We start from the raw sequence: 13,302 nt of genomic DNA, 5'->3' as shown, positions 1-13,302 counted from the left end.
TTAAAACTCCAGTTTGCAGCGTATTATTTAGCCATTTGGCAGTCTATATTTCTTTTCTCAATATAATAATATTAAAATAATTAATTAATTAAAAAACATCAATTAACTATTATAAAAATCGAAAAACAAAATGAATATGTTCATATAAATAAAACGTGCATTTAGTTTTTTTTTTTTAAGCATCATTCGACATTTTAAATTTTATTTTAAGAAATTTAAACATTTCTAAAACTTTTATAGATATACACTAGCTAATTTTTTTTCCCCAAATCTTTGCATCAGACTTTGAATTTTATAATGTTGATAGTTATCTTAATACTTTTATTGTGTCAATGGTTTATGATGAAAACAAATAAATAGCTAATATTTGTGTTTTATTAAAAAAAGGAAACGGATAATATAAGGAAAAAAACTTATCAAACGCAAAAAAATTCACGTCCTGCGTCTCCCTAAATTTACTGTTCTCCATTTTCGTCATATGTGGAGGATGGAGGTTACAATTAACACTTGCACATTTTGATAGATATGATTTTTTTAAAAGAAACTGAAAGATAAAGTTCTAAAATTTAAAATGCCTAGCTTAAAAATTCAAGTCAATAAAAAGGAAAACTAACTCGATTAAACTGCCCACCACATGGGTGTATCGTACGCAGTCTTACCTTGCATTTCTGTCAACAGCTGTTTTCAAGGCTTGAACCCGTGACCTCCTGGTCACATGGCAGCAATTTTGCCAGTTACTCCGAGGCTTCCCTTCCAAATACGTAAAAGAACAAACTTAACTATTTAATATAAATTTTAGCGGTAAATAATAACTATTTTAAAATTGAAATTTAATTTTCGAATAGAAAACATAATGTAAGTGGTTTGAAATTATTTATTTGGATTATAGATAAAACAACAACAACAACAACATATCCAGTGTATTCCCACCTGGTGGAGTTTGGAGAGGGTAGAGTGTACGCAGACCATACCACTACCTCAAGAGAAGTAGAGAGGCTGTTTCCGATAGACCCCTGGCTTAAGACCAATAACAGTATAACCAATACAAAAAGTAAGCGCATATAAACTAATATGATACAAAAAACAAACTAACAGTATAACAAACACAAAAGATAAATGCATAATAAACTAGTACGGGATGCAAAAAAGCCAACACCACTAGTCCCAAAAACTACAGCCACAACACTACGAACCAGAAACTCCAAACCCAAAGGAGCACTCCCCTATTACTACCACCGCACTCCCACCCCCTAACCCTCTACCCTAATCGGCGTCCTCCACACCTTTCTATCAAGGGTCATGTCCTTTGTAAGCTGTAATTGCTTCATATCATGCCTAATCACCTCCCTCCAATATTTCTTTGGTCCATCTCTAGCCCGTCTAAAACCATCCATAGCCAGAGTCTCACACTTCCACACTGGAGCATCAGGGGCCCTCTTCATCACATGACCGAACCAACGAAGCCTTACTTCTCGCAACTTATCATCTACCGAGGAAACTCCCGAATAATCTCATTCCTCACCCTATCTTTCCTGGTATGTCCACATATCCATCACAACATTTGCATCTCTCCCACCTTCACCTTTTGGATGTGGGAGTTCTTAACTGGCCAACACTCCGCTCCATACAACATAGTCATCCAGACTACCACTCCGTAGAACTTACCTTTAAGCTTTGGGGGTACCTTCTTATCATAAAGGACTCCCGAAGCTAGTCTCCACTTCAACCAACCTGCCCCAATATGATGCGTAACATCCTCGTCAATATCACCATTACCCTGAATTATGGACCCCAGATACTTGAAACTCTTTCTCTTCTGGATGGCCTGAGAGTCTAGCTTCACAACCACTCCATCTTCTTGTGACATATCACTGAACTTATACTCCAAGTACTCCGTCTTTGTTCTACTTAACCGAAAACCTTTAGATTCAAGCGCCTATCTCTAAATCTCCAACTTATTATTAACTCCACCCCTAGTCTCGTCGAGCAGAACCACATCATCTGTAAATAACAAATACCAAGGCACCTCCCCTTGAATATGTCGTGTTAAAACATCCATCATCAAGGCAAATAGAAATGGGCTAAGAGTCGGTTCTGGTGCAACTCTATCAAAACTGTAAAGTGCTTCGAATCTCCACCTACCGTCCTCACACAAGTCTTAGCACCATCATACATATCCTGAATCAACCTAATGTACGCCACGGGCACCCCTCTAGCCTCTAAACACCTCCACAGAATCTCCCTGGGAACTCTATCATATGCCTTCTCTAGATCAATAAACACCATGTGCAAGTCCTTCCTCCTCTCTCAAAACTGCTCCACTAATATCCTCACAAGGTGAATAGCCTTAGTGGTCGAGCGACCAGGCATGGAACCAAACTGATTCTCAGATATTGTCACGATCCTCCTCATCCTTAACTCTACTACCCTTTCCCAAACCTTCATAGTATGGCTCAACAACTTAATACCTCTATAGTTGTTACAACTCTGAATGTCTCCCTAGTTCTTATATACTGGAATTATCGTGCTACACCTCCACACTTCAGGCATCTTAGTAGCTCTAAAAATAATGTTAAACAACCTTGTCAACCACTCCAGACCTGCCCCGCTAGTGTTCTTCCAAAAATCTACTGGAATCTCGTCTGGCCCCATCGCCCTACCCCACCGCATCCTGCGAATAGCTCCCTTGACCTCCTCAACCTCGATACGTCTACAAGAACTATAATTGCGACCTTTCTCAAATATCTCTAAGTCTCCCAACACAGAACCTTTGTCCCCCTGATCATTCAAAAGTTTATAAAAATAGGACTGCCATCTCTCCCTAATGAGGGCATCCTTAACCAATACTATATCATCCTCTCTTTTAATGAACTTCACTTGGTCAAGGTCACGAGACCTCCATATTCTAGCTTTGTCCATCCTATACAACTTCATATCTTCGTCTTTCTCCTCTAAAGCTGCATACAAACTCTCAAAAGCTGTTATCTTAGCCGTCGTAACCGCAAACTTAGCCTCTCTTCTAGCTACTTTATACTCCTCCTTATTCTTTTGTCTTTCTTCATCATCCTTGCTCCCAACCAACTTAGCATAAGCCATCTTATTAGACTCCACCTTTCTCTTGACCTCTTCGTTCCACCACCATTCTCCTCGATGTTTGCCAGATCAACCTCACCCAATACCTCTCTAGTGGTCTCCCAAATGCAAATGGCAGTGGTCTCCCACATATTATCCACACCCCCTCTACTGACCCAAGCCCCCCTACTCTTTAACTTCTCTTTCATCTCTAAAACACTAGCCAAAGTTAAGCTACCCCACTTAATCCTGGGTTATGCCTCCCCACTTCTCTTCTTTTTGCCTTTATTGATAACCAAGTCCATCACCAACAACCTATGTTGAGTCGAGAGATTCTCAATAGGTATGACTTTACAGTCTTTACATAGAGCTCTATCCTCTTTTCTAAGAAGCAAAAAGTCTATCTGAGTCTTGGCCACTGAACTACGAAACGTAATAAGGTGACCCTCCTTCTTTGAAAAGCTCAAATTTGCTATCCACAACCCAAAAGCCCTAGAAAAATCCAACAGAGAAGCTCCTCCTTCATTTCGCTCGCCAAAACTGAAACCGCCATGCACATCATCATACCCCCTCAACAAAGACCCAATATGCCTATTGAAATCCCCTCCCATGAAAAGCTTCTCAGTGCTCGGGATGCTTCTCACCACCTCATCTAAAACCTCCCAGAAATTTTTTTTCTCCTCTTCGTCCAAACCTACTTGCGGGGCATAGGCACTAATAAAGTTCACCGAAGACGCTCCCATGACTAACTTAATAGACATCAGTCTATCACTAACTCTATTTACCTCTACCACCTGCTCCCTAAGATCTTCATCTACTAAGATACCTACCCCATTTCTATGTCTCATGCTACCCGAGTACCATAATTTATATCCATCCACATCTCTCGCTTTAGTGCCTACCCATTTAGTTTCCTGAACACACGCTACACTAACCCTCCTCTTTCTAAGAATCTTCACCAGCTCTATAGAATTACCCTACAAAGTACCGATGTTCCAAGACCCAACTCGCAACCTAGAAGCTCCCTTATCCCGCCTAACCTTACTACCCCTGGCCTCTAAGCCCAACTCGATCCTAGACCCGACCCAGACCCAACACCTCCTAACCCTGACCCCAACCCCGACCTATGACATGACCCTAGTCTTCCATTGCCAATTACAGCCACTATGCAACAAAGGGGGATCAAGATAAAGTAAAACAATACACTAGTTAAAATAAAGTCAATAAAGGAGCTAGGGGCACATACAACAATATATAATAGATAGAGAGCAACAAAACCAATAATATAACGCAAATTTTGATAAACAATAGTCAATAGCGAGAACTAATACTACCACAATTAATGTATATGCTAGTACATCAAGTAACAGTAATCAGACAAGGTAACACACTCCAAAACTACTAAGAACAATAAAAAGATTCACACATAAAACACTATTACAAAGTAACCAATCAACAAGAAATTCGATATCCATAACCAGATAATCAGTCAAGACGCTACGAAATAGGAATCCCAATAAGAATAGTGCAGAACACTACCAGTAGCAGACCCTAAAAATCAAGAAAGCTATACACAACTAGAAAAGATGGATCGCGTGCACCTGATCGAAACTGGGTTATGTCTGTATACTTGGTTGAGTCGCTGAATTTTGATAATTTGCGGTAGAAATTGGTCACCAAAATAGTGTTCCTATCACCTGAATGTCGTCGGGTAGAGTCATTGGAGCATCTTCTGAGCAATGTCCGGTGCTGCCCACTTACACCATCGCTGGAGTCGAGCCAACGAAAATCCTAGTGCCACCGGCGATAGTAGTGCCGAGAAGGGGAATCGGGAAAGAAAGAGAGAAAGGGATAGAAAGAGAACTCGGGAGAGAGAGAATGGGGGGAGAAAGGGAGTAATCCTGACCTGTTTTCGGTGCATCTACATCGTCGCCGGCGTAGGATTCAACCGGTCAGTCCAAGACGAGTTTGTCGGAGAAAGATTGTCGAAGAGAGCAGGAAAGAACAACACAGAAATGGAAAGAGGATAAGATGCCTGAAATGTAGCCGGAGAAAGATCGTCGGAGAGAGCAGGATAAGATGAGTAGTAATTAAAATACTAATTAAAAAATATAAACTAAAATATTAAATTATTGTAGTAAAAAAAATGTATACAAGAGAATAAAATGGATTGTCTAAGGTATTATGATCTGATTAGCTTGAAAAATAAATAATGTACATAAATAAGTGAGGAAAAACTATTATTAACAGATTTCGCAAATGGAAGAATCTAATCTAATGGTGTAGAAGTGTACAACTAAATTAAATGTCTATTCAAAATAAAAATATATGCCTATCAAATATTAAATGAAAAATAGTAAACAATGTTATTGACTTACTGGACAGGTTAATAAAAGTTTCGCTGCAATGAAGTGTGAATTTTAATTTCATGAATTCTAAATTCTATGATATCAACATCATGAAATAATATTTTATTCTAAATCTATATATTTGTATCTATTTAGAAAATTAATAAAGACAATATAGAATTTGTTCTAAAATTATTTGATTACAAAAATTTCATGTATCAGATTTTAGCTAACCGATGATAAACAAGACAGAAAAAAATTAAATTAAATAATTGTAAATAATTTTTAAAAGTTAAAAAATATTTCAGAAAAAAAGTTCATATTATATTAAAATAAAAGTAATATATAATAATACTAAATCAAGTGATAAACTAATAAAATATCATGTTAGCAAAATGAGATACTAATAGTTGAAATAGTGGTTCAATACATCCCAATCTATATTTACGAATTATTATAGAGAATTAGTTGGTGGAATGGAAAGAATTGAGGGAAGAAGGGCACACAAGGAATGAATGGGAAGATCGAAAAGTTGAAAGAACTGACTCAAGAGAATCAAAATTATTATTCATAAAAAATTTACACTTTTGACTTTTATTTATATATAATATATAATGATTTAAATAAGAAATTTCATATCTTTTGTATAGTCTACAATTTTTTTTCTTATAAACAACTAATAAATATTTGTGAATCAAGTGCTTTAATTCACGATCAATAAGTAATAAAAAATTCAATGGGTCAAACTAATAAGAAAATAGTATTTATAATTTTTTTCCCTATATCTTTTTTATGAAAAGTGATCAAATTATTTATATTGAATATTTAAATTAATTTTTTAAAACTATTTCTTTGAAGCAAAAATAATGTAAAAATTGGCTTTTAACTGCATAGTTATAATTATTTGAAAATTTAAAGTCCACCAGTAAATAATTCTTTCAACAGAAAATAAAACTACTTAAAAGTTACAGTTTTAGTAACTTTTTTACGCTCGTAACTTTTCCAAACAACACTCTCCACACTTCTCCACAAAACACTCTTCATCTGAAAATGTATAAAGTTCTTTGACACAATTATATATTTTTGTTTATATTTATGATAAGATAAGGTGATTTTAAAAATGTAGTTTGAATATAAATGTGTATCACATAATCATTGTAAAATATTGTGAAGATTATTTCTTTAATTTTAATTCAGTTATCGCAAAGAAAATTTATGGACGGTGAGGTAGTAAGAACTACGATTAGCTTTTAATTTTGATAAAGTGTCATATCTCTACAAGGTTGTTCTTGTGCTTTTAAAAATTTTCTCTGTTGCATTATGTTCGTGTTTGTTGTTGATTTTAAATTTTTTAAATATAGCTTATGTTATTGCCTTTTGTGACTGCATTACAGTACTATTAATTATATTATTGTTATCTTCAATTTGATGGTAATCCCCACACTAAATTAAAAAAAAATTATAGATAAAATTTACAAATAACAGATAATTTAGGTATGTGTTGACAAATATTCTATGTGAAGTTTAACAATAGTTTGTTGACAATAATTAGTAGAAATAACTATAGTTTATTAGATCTTACAAATTTTCTGTTTGTAATGGTCAAATAAAATAATAATATATTAAATCTAATTTTATAAGATGAATTTCTAAGGTTAAAGTTTCATGCATTTTATATTCTTTCGATTAAGTTTATATTGTTGAAATACTAAAAGAGTTATATTTTTTTTATCAAAGCAAGTCAATATTGATTAAATTGTTCCTCCTATATACTAGCAGAAAAAAATAAGTATTTATAAAAGACATTTAATTCTCAAATAGCTGTTAAAAACATTCAGGTGAATTTTTGCAGTATTGAAATTTTCATCTTCAATATCTATGTTTTATGCCGGCCGAGGAAGAGTTGACCAAAAGACGACATTGTAAGTAAGTTGCAATCCTAAGTGTGGAAGGCAACTAAAGGAGTATCAAGCATGTACTAAAAAAATAGAACGTGATGAATTTTGACAAAGTACTGAATAGTATTTTGATATTGACACAACATTGACAAATAATCAAGTTTGTGTTACACCCTCTTATTGTATATTAGCTTTGAGAGTATAAAAATATAATATATTATTTGAAAGAAATAATCAATAATGAATCAATACCAGCTACACATATCATAAGAAATGTGCAATATATCACTCATAATTGATATACATTTATTTGTATTATATTTTTCTTTTTTTAAAAAAAATATTCGCACATCACCTGAATATGTATATCAAAAATTTATATATTTTGGGATAATGACTACAAAAAAAAAAAAAATTTGTCATATAAATTCAGATAAAGGAAATACAACATCAAAATCCAAAATTAAATTTAACATGATGAGATGTATTTTCTTCGATTTTTGAAATTCTGTGAACACAAATTATTTGATTTTGTTTTAAAGAAATAATTTTTTTTTCAGATTTTCAACCTCGATTTTTAAATCATCAAAATAAGTATCTCTACCAGGGACTTTGCTTAAAGCGAGACGTCGATTAACCTCGATCAGGTGGCAAGCTCAACTTGCCCCTTTCGATTTTGAAATACAATATAAAAAGGGTAGTGAAAATTCTTTACCTGATTTTCTGTCTCGTAAATATATCAATAACTCATAAAAGTTTTACAGCCAATTCTTAGACTGTGAGCAGGAGCCAAGGAGAATGAATTATTATACTTTCTACTTATCCGAAAAAACTATTATTACCATTCTTAAATGTGTTCCTGTGAATAAAGATATCCATTTCTTAATACTAAGTAAAATTGTTCGATAAATCTACCTCTTCAAGTTTAGTACTTTTTGTACTAACTTCTCTCAAATTCATATTTTAAAACTTCATGCCTATGCTTAAATCTGTCACACCTATATATCAGTTAATTATGAAATAACCAGGCTCTGATACCATATGAAGGATCTTTTAAGCAGGGGTAAGCCACGCTGCATTTTTTTGCAGAATTCTACTAACTCTGCATTCATTTGGCAGGGTCAAGATTTTGTTGAAATATTAATTTCGCTGAAATCATTTTCATAAGAAAGGAAAACAACATGTTCTTTTCTTTTCCCAAAAACATTTGGGTGATCCGCACAAATATCAGCAATCAATTGACTAGAAATCATTTTTATTTTTTCTTGCATTTTCACAGAACTCAGAGTATTTTGAATATTCATACTCATAATTTCAAATTGTAAGAAATTTAACTGTGTTTGTTTTATGTCAATTAAAGCATTGATATCTCTTGTTACTGGATCTGTAATAAAAGAATATGAGATTTTTTTATTTTTATAAGTAGCTTGAAAACCATTTACATCAAGATGCGTAAAAGGGTAGATGACATTTATAAAAGGTGTTCCTAAAATAATAGAGGAATATAATTAATTTTTTACTAGAAAGAAAAAATGTGAAATGCAAGTCTTATTTCTACAGACATGTGCATTAGACAATTTATAATTAATATCAAGAGTATGTTCAGATACAAATATAATGATATGAGTAGTTTTTTAAAAATATCTAGTAGGGATTAATTCTTCTTGAATGCTACTAACATCTGCACCACTATCAATCATGACAATATTAGTTACAGAAATATCATTATTAATCAATATAGTGCAATTAATATACCATTTATGAGCGGTAACAATTTGCATCATTCCTAAAAATAAATCATTTTTTATATCCAGATTTTGAATATTAATATCATCGTTATTTTTAGTAATTTCTGGACCTTTGGACGTAGAAGGCACATCATAAGGAGAAGCATGATGAGATGTATTTTCTTCAATTTTTGAAATCCCGTGATCACAAATCATTTGATTTTGTTTTAAAGAAATAATTTTTTTTTTCAGATTTTCAATCTCGATTTTTAAATCATCAAAAGAAGTATCTCTACCAGGGATTTTGCTTAAAGCGAGGCGTCGATTAACCTCGGTCAAAGAATAAGGCATATCATAGTCATGAGTTTTAGTAACTATTTTAGAATTAATAGGAATGCTATTAACAGATTTTTTTACAGCAAGATTAATAATTTTTTTCCACAGTTTTTCATCCGAATTTTGTTTTAATAATTCAAGGACATTTTCAGTAGTTAAAGTTTGCACATTTAAATCTAAATCTTCAAATTGAGATTGTAATTTATAAAACATGTCATCACAAGCACAAGTATCATCAGGACAATCAGGGCAAGCTTTTTCATTTTCATGATTACTATCAGAAGATTCAGGCAATTCAATCTCATTTTCTGATTCGGATTCATAGTTGTAATCAGACTCAGAACCAGAAGTATATAACAAGCCATACATTTGATCATGGAGTTCATCAGTAAGATCTACAGACTTGATTTTTTGAAGCTTTCAATTTGGAGCTATATGCCCATACTGTTTGCAGTTGTAACACTTGATTTTTGCTAAGTCTCTCTTAGACCTATTTTGATAAATTTCGTAGACTTACGACGGACTTTTCGGGTCTCTCTTTCTTCTTTAGACCTTTGTTGGTAATTCTTTTTTCTATAAGACTTAGAATGCCCATGAGTTTTCTGTTGAGAGGTGGAAGCCTGTTGGTTCATACCAAATTGATCACAGAAGTCTCCTAATTGAAATTTTTCTCTAAACTTATCCATCTTAATTTGTCTATTCAATTTTAATTCATTACATAAAGCTAAACTCTCATCAATGGTAATTGCTATAAGCTGACCATAAGTATAATCTTTCCAGGGTATATCAATAGATGATCCCCTAAGTCTTTTTTCTAACCCTTTCACCAAACAAAGGAAGGAGTCCATCTATGAATTTGGCCTTCCAGTATTGAAGGTTATTTTCAGGTTGGTCCATAACTCGCCTTAGAAAGATATCTTTATGCCACCTAAATTCTCCTAATTGTCTACATCTAAGACCACTAAGAAGAGTACGAGTATTTTCATACTGGTTGGTAAACCTCCCTAAAAAATGTTCCATGATGGTTAACATAAGAGTATAGACATCATCTTCTCTTCCTGCTGGTAGATCTCTTCCTAGATTGTCTTTTCCAGCAGTGGCAGTTTTGGAGTTAAAGATTTTTAATCTATCTTGGTTATTTCATAGTTATCTGATATACAAGTGTAACAGATTTAAGCATAGGCATGAAATTTTAAAATATGAATTTAGGAGAAGTTAGTACAAAAAGTACTAAACTTGAAGAGGTAGATTTACCTTAAAATCACGATTTATTAAATCGATGGACTCTTCCAAAAATCGACATAAAAACTATTTATGAATACGGATATTTTGATAAAATTCTGCATAAACAAATTGTTAAAACTACTGAACAATCTATTGCCTGTATTATATTTTTCTTTTTTAAAAAAAAATTATTCGCACATCGTCTGAATGTGTATATCAAAAATTTATATATTTTGGGAGAATGACTACAAAAGAAAAATCTATCATATAAATCAGATAAAGGAATACAACATCAAAGTCCAAAATTAAATTTAAATAAACAAGAAGTTAAGTTTCAAGAATGATATGAAGATATTATATAAGCGCTAATTCTTTCAGATAAAATTATACACTACTCCAATGCATTTACTTAATAAAATATTACTTTTTGTTGGATTTCCTTAGAAAGCAAGGCAACTAGCCATATTTTTGAAAATATTTTTCAATTTTACAGTATGTTAATAATAATAGTTAAGATTTGAGTTATATTTTTATATTCAGTTTTTGACCGATAATATTTAACGAGTTATATAATATTTGAAGAAATTGACAGTATTGAAATACTAAACATTAAATACTATATATATACCATATAAAATGTTAGTTTTTATTAATATAAAAAATTGAAAATAAATACTTATAATATAAAAAAATACATATTTTGTATAAACATATTTGTATTATTTTTTATTTTCTTGATCTTTTAAGTTTGAAATAATCCGCGCATCGCGCGGGGACAGATACTAGTTATAATTTAAAGTATAGACAGATAAATAAGGTTCCTATTCCTAACAAACAACTCGGATGGTTAAGCAAATCTTATGGTTCAACAAACACATTTGTAACAGCTTCCTCTGAATCATATGGGAGATAATTTCTGCATGTTCAGTCATTCAAAAACCCAGAAAAATTTTCATAAAATCTTCCTCAGGTAAATCAGGAGCCAATCCACCAACTAAAATCTTCCTTCTATTACTTCTGTTAGTTTCAGTTCCATGGCCTTGAATTTGTTGGCATTCTAACAAACGTTGGTGTTGACGGCTTTCACCTTTTGGTATTATCAATTTAACTTCTGCCTACAATAATATTCAAATATTCTCTTATATAATAAGAGACAGTTGAAGCAGCTGCCAGCAACTTTCCGTCGTCCTTCTTGCCGACCGAAAGTTGTTTACTTCGTAATTTTACTATATCATCCTTAAATAATTATTATATGTCATTTACGTATTAAAAAATTAATAATATTTAATAAAAAATAAAATAGCTATTTATGACATGCGTACTTCAGCTGCTTCAATAGTAATTTTATTGTATCACCCCTAATTAATTATTATAAGTCATCTAAGTATTAAAAAATTAATATTAAAAAATTATTATAAAGTCATTTAAGTATTAAAAAATTAATAATATTTAATGTTAAATTAACTTGACGTCTTAAATGAGGTCCACTTAATTTTCGTTCTTATGTATTTTTTGTAGTAATTTTGCTATATCACTTCTAATTAGTTATTATAAGTCATTTAAAACATCTCTGCTTTGCTGTTTCAATGGTGATTTTTATTATATCGCCCTAATTAATTATTATGTTCATCTAAGCATTGTGTCACTTAAATTGGAATAGAAGAAAAAGTATTATAAACTTGAGGACCATTCAGCTGCTTACTCAGTGATTTTACTATATCACCCTTAATTAATTAGTATATGTCATTTATGTATTAAAAATTAATAATATTTAATAAGAAAAGTAAAATGGATATTTATAACATGTTTGCTCCATCTGCTTCAACCGTAATTTTACTGTAAGACATCTAAGTATTAAAAACTAATATTAAAAAATTATTATAAAGTCATCTAAGTATTAAAAAATTAATAATATTCAATACTAAATTAACTTAACGTCTTGTATAAGATCCACTTAATTTTTTTCCGTAAGTACTTTTTAATAATAATTTTTCTATGAAACTTCTAATTAGTTATTATGTCTTTTAAAGCATCTCTGCTTCGCTCTTAAATCGTGATTTTACTATATCACCTTAATTAACTATTATGTCCATCTAAGCACTGTGCCACTTAAATTGGAATAGAATTAAAAGTATTATAAATCATAATAATTTAAAAAATTAAATTATTTAAAAAGTATAATTAAATATTAATGCCAAGAAATTTTGGACAAGGAGAGTAATATATATTATTTGAAAATTACGTAAAAAGTATTATAATTACAATAGTTAACAACTAAAATATCTAAAAAAAAAAATTAATATGTTATATATTTTCAAAAAATACGTAAAAAAAATACTATACATTACAATACTTAATAACTTAAAAAGTTTGAAAGTCAATTTGTCTGCTTTGGCACAACTTCATTGATCCTTTCCCTCGCCTTCATTTTTTCATTCGCTTTAATTTATTTGTCTTATTTTTTAGAATTTGTTATATATTTTAAAAAATACAAAAAAATTTATGTAAATCACAATAATTATGTAAATTTCATTTGTGTCACATAAATTGAGATTAAAAAATAATACGGAAAAGGGCCTAAAATGCCCTTCAACTATTCGAAATGGTGTAAAAATACCCTCCGTCTACCTATTGGGCCTGATGTGCCCTTGATGTCTACCTATTTGGTCTACTTTGCCCTTTATTTTAACAGATTAA

This window comes from Capsicum annuum, chromosome 2 (assembly GCF_002878395.1).
Source record: "Capsicum annuum cultivar UCD-10X-F1 chromosome 2, UCD10Xv1.1, whole genome shotgun sequence".
NCBI lineage: Eukaryota > Viridiplantae > Streptophyta > Magnoliopsida > Solanales > Solanaceae > Capsicum > Capsicum annuum.
This window is presented reverse-complemented; position numbering follows the sequence as displayed.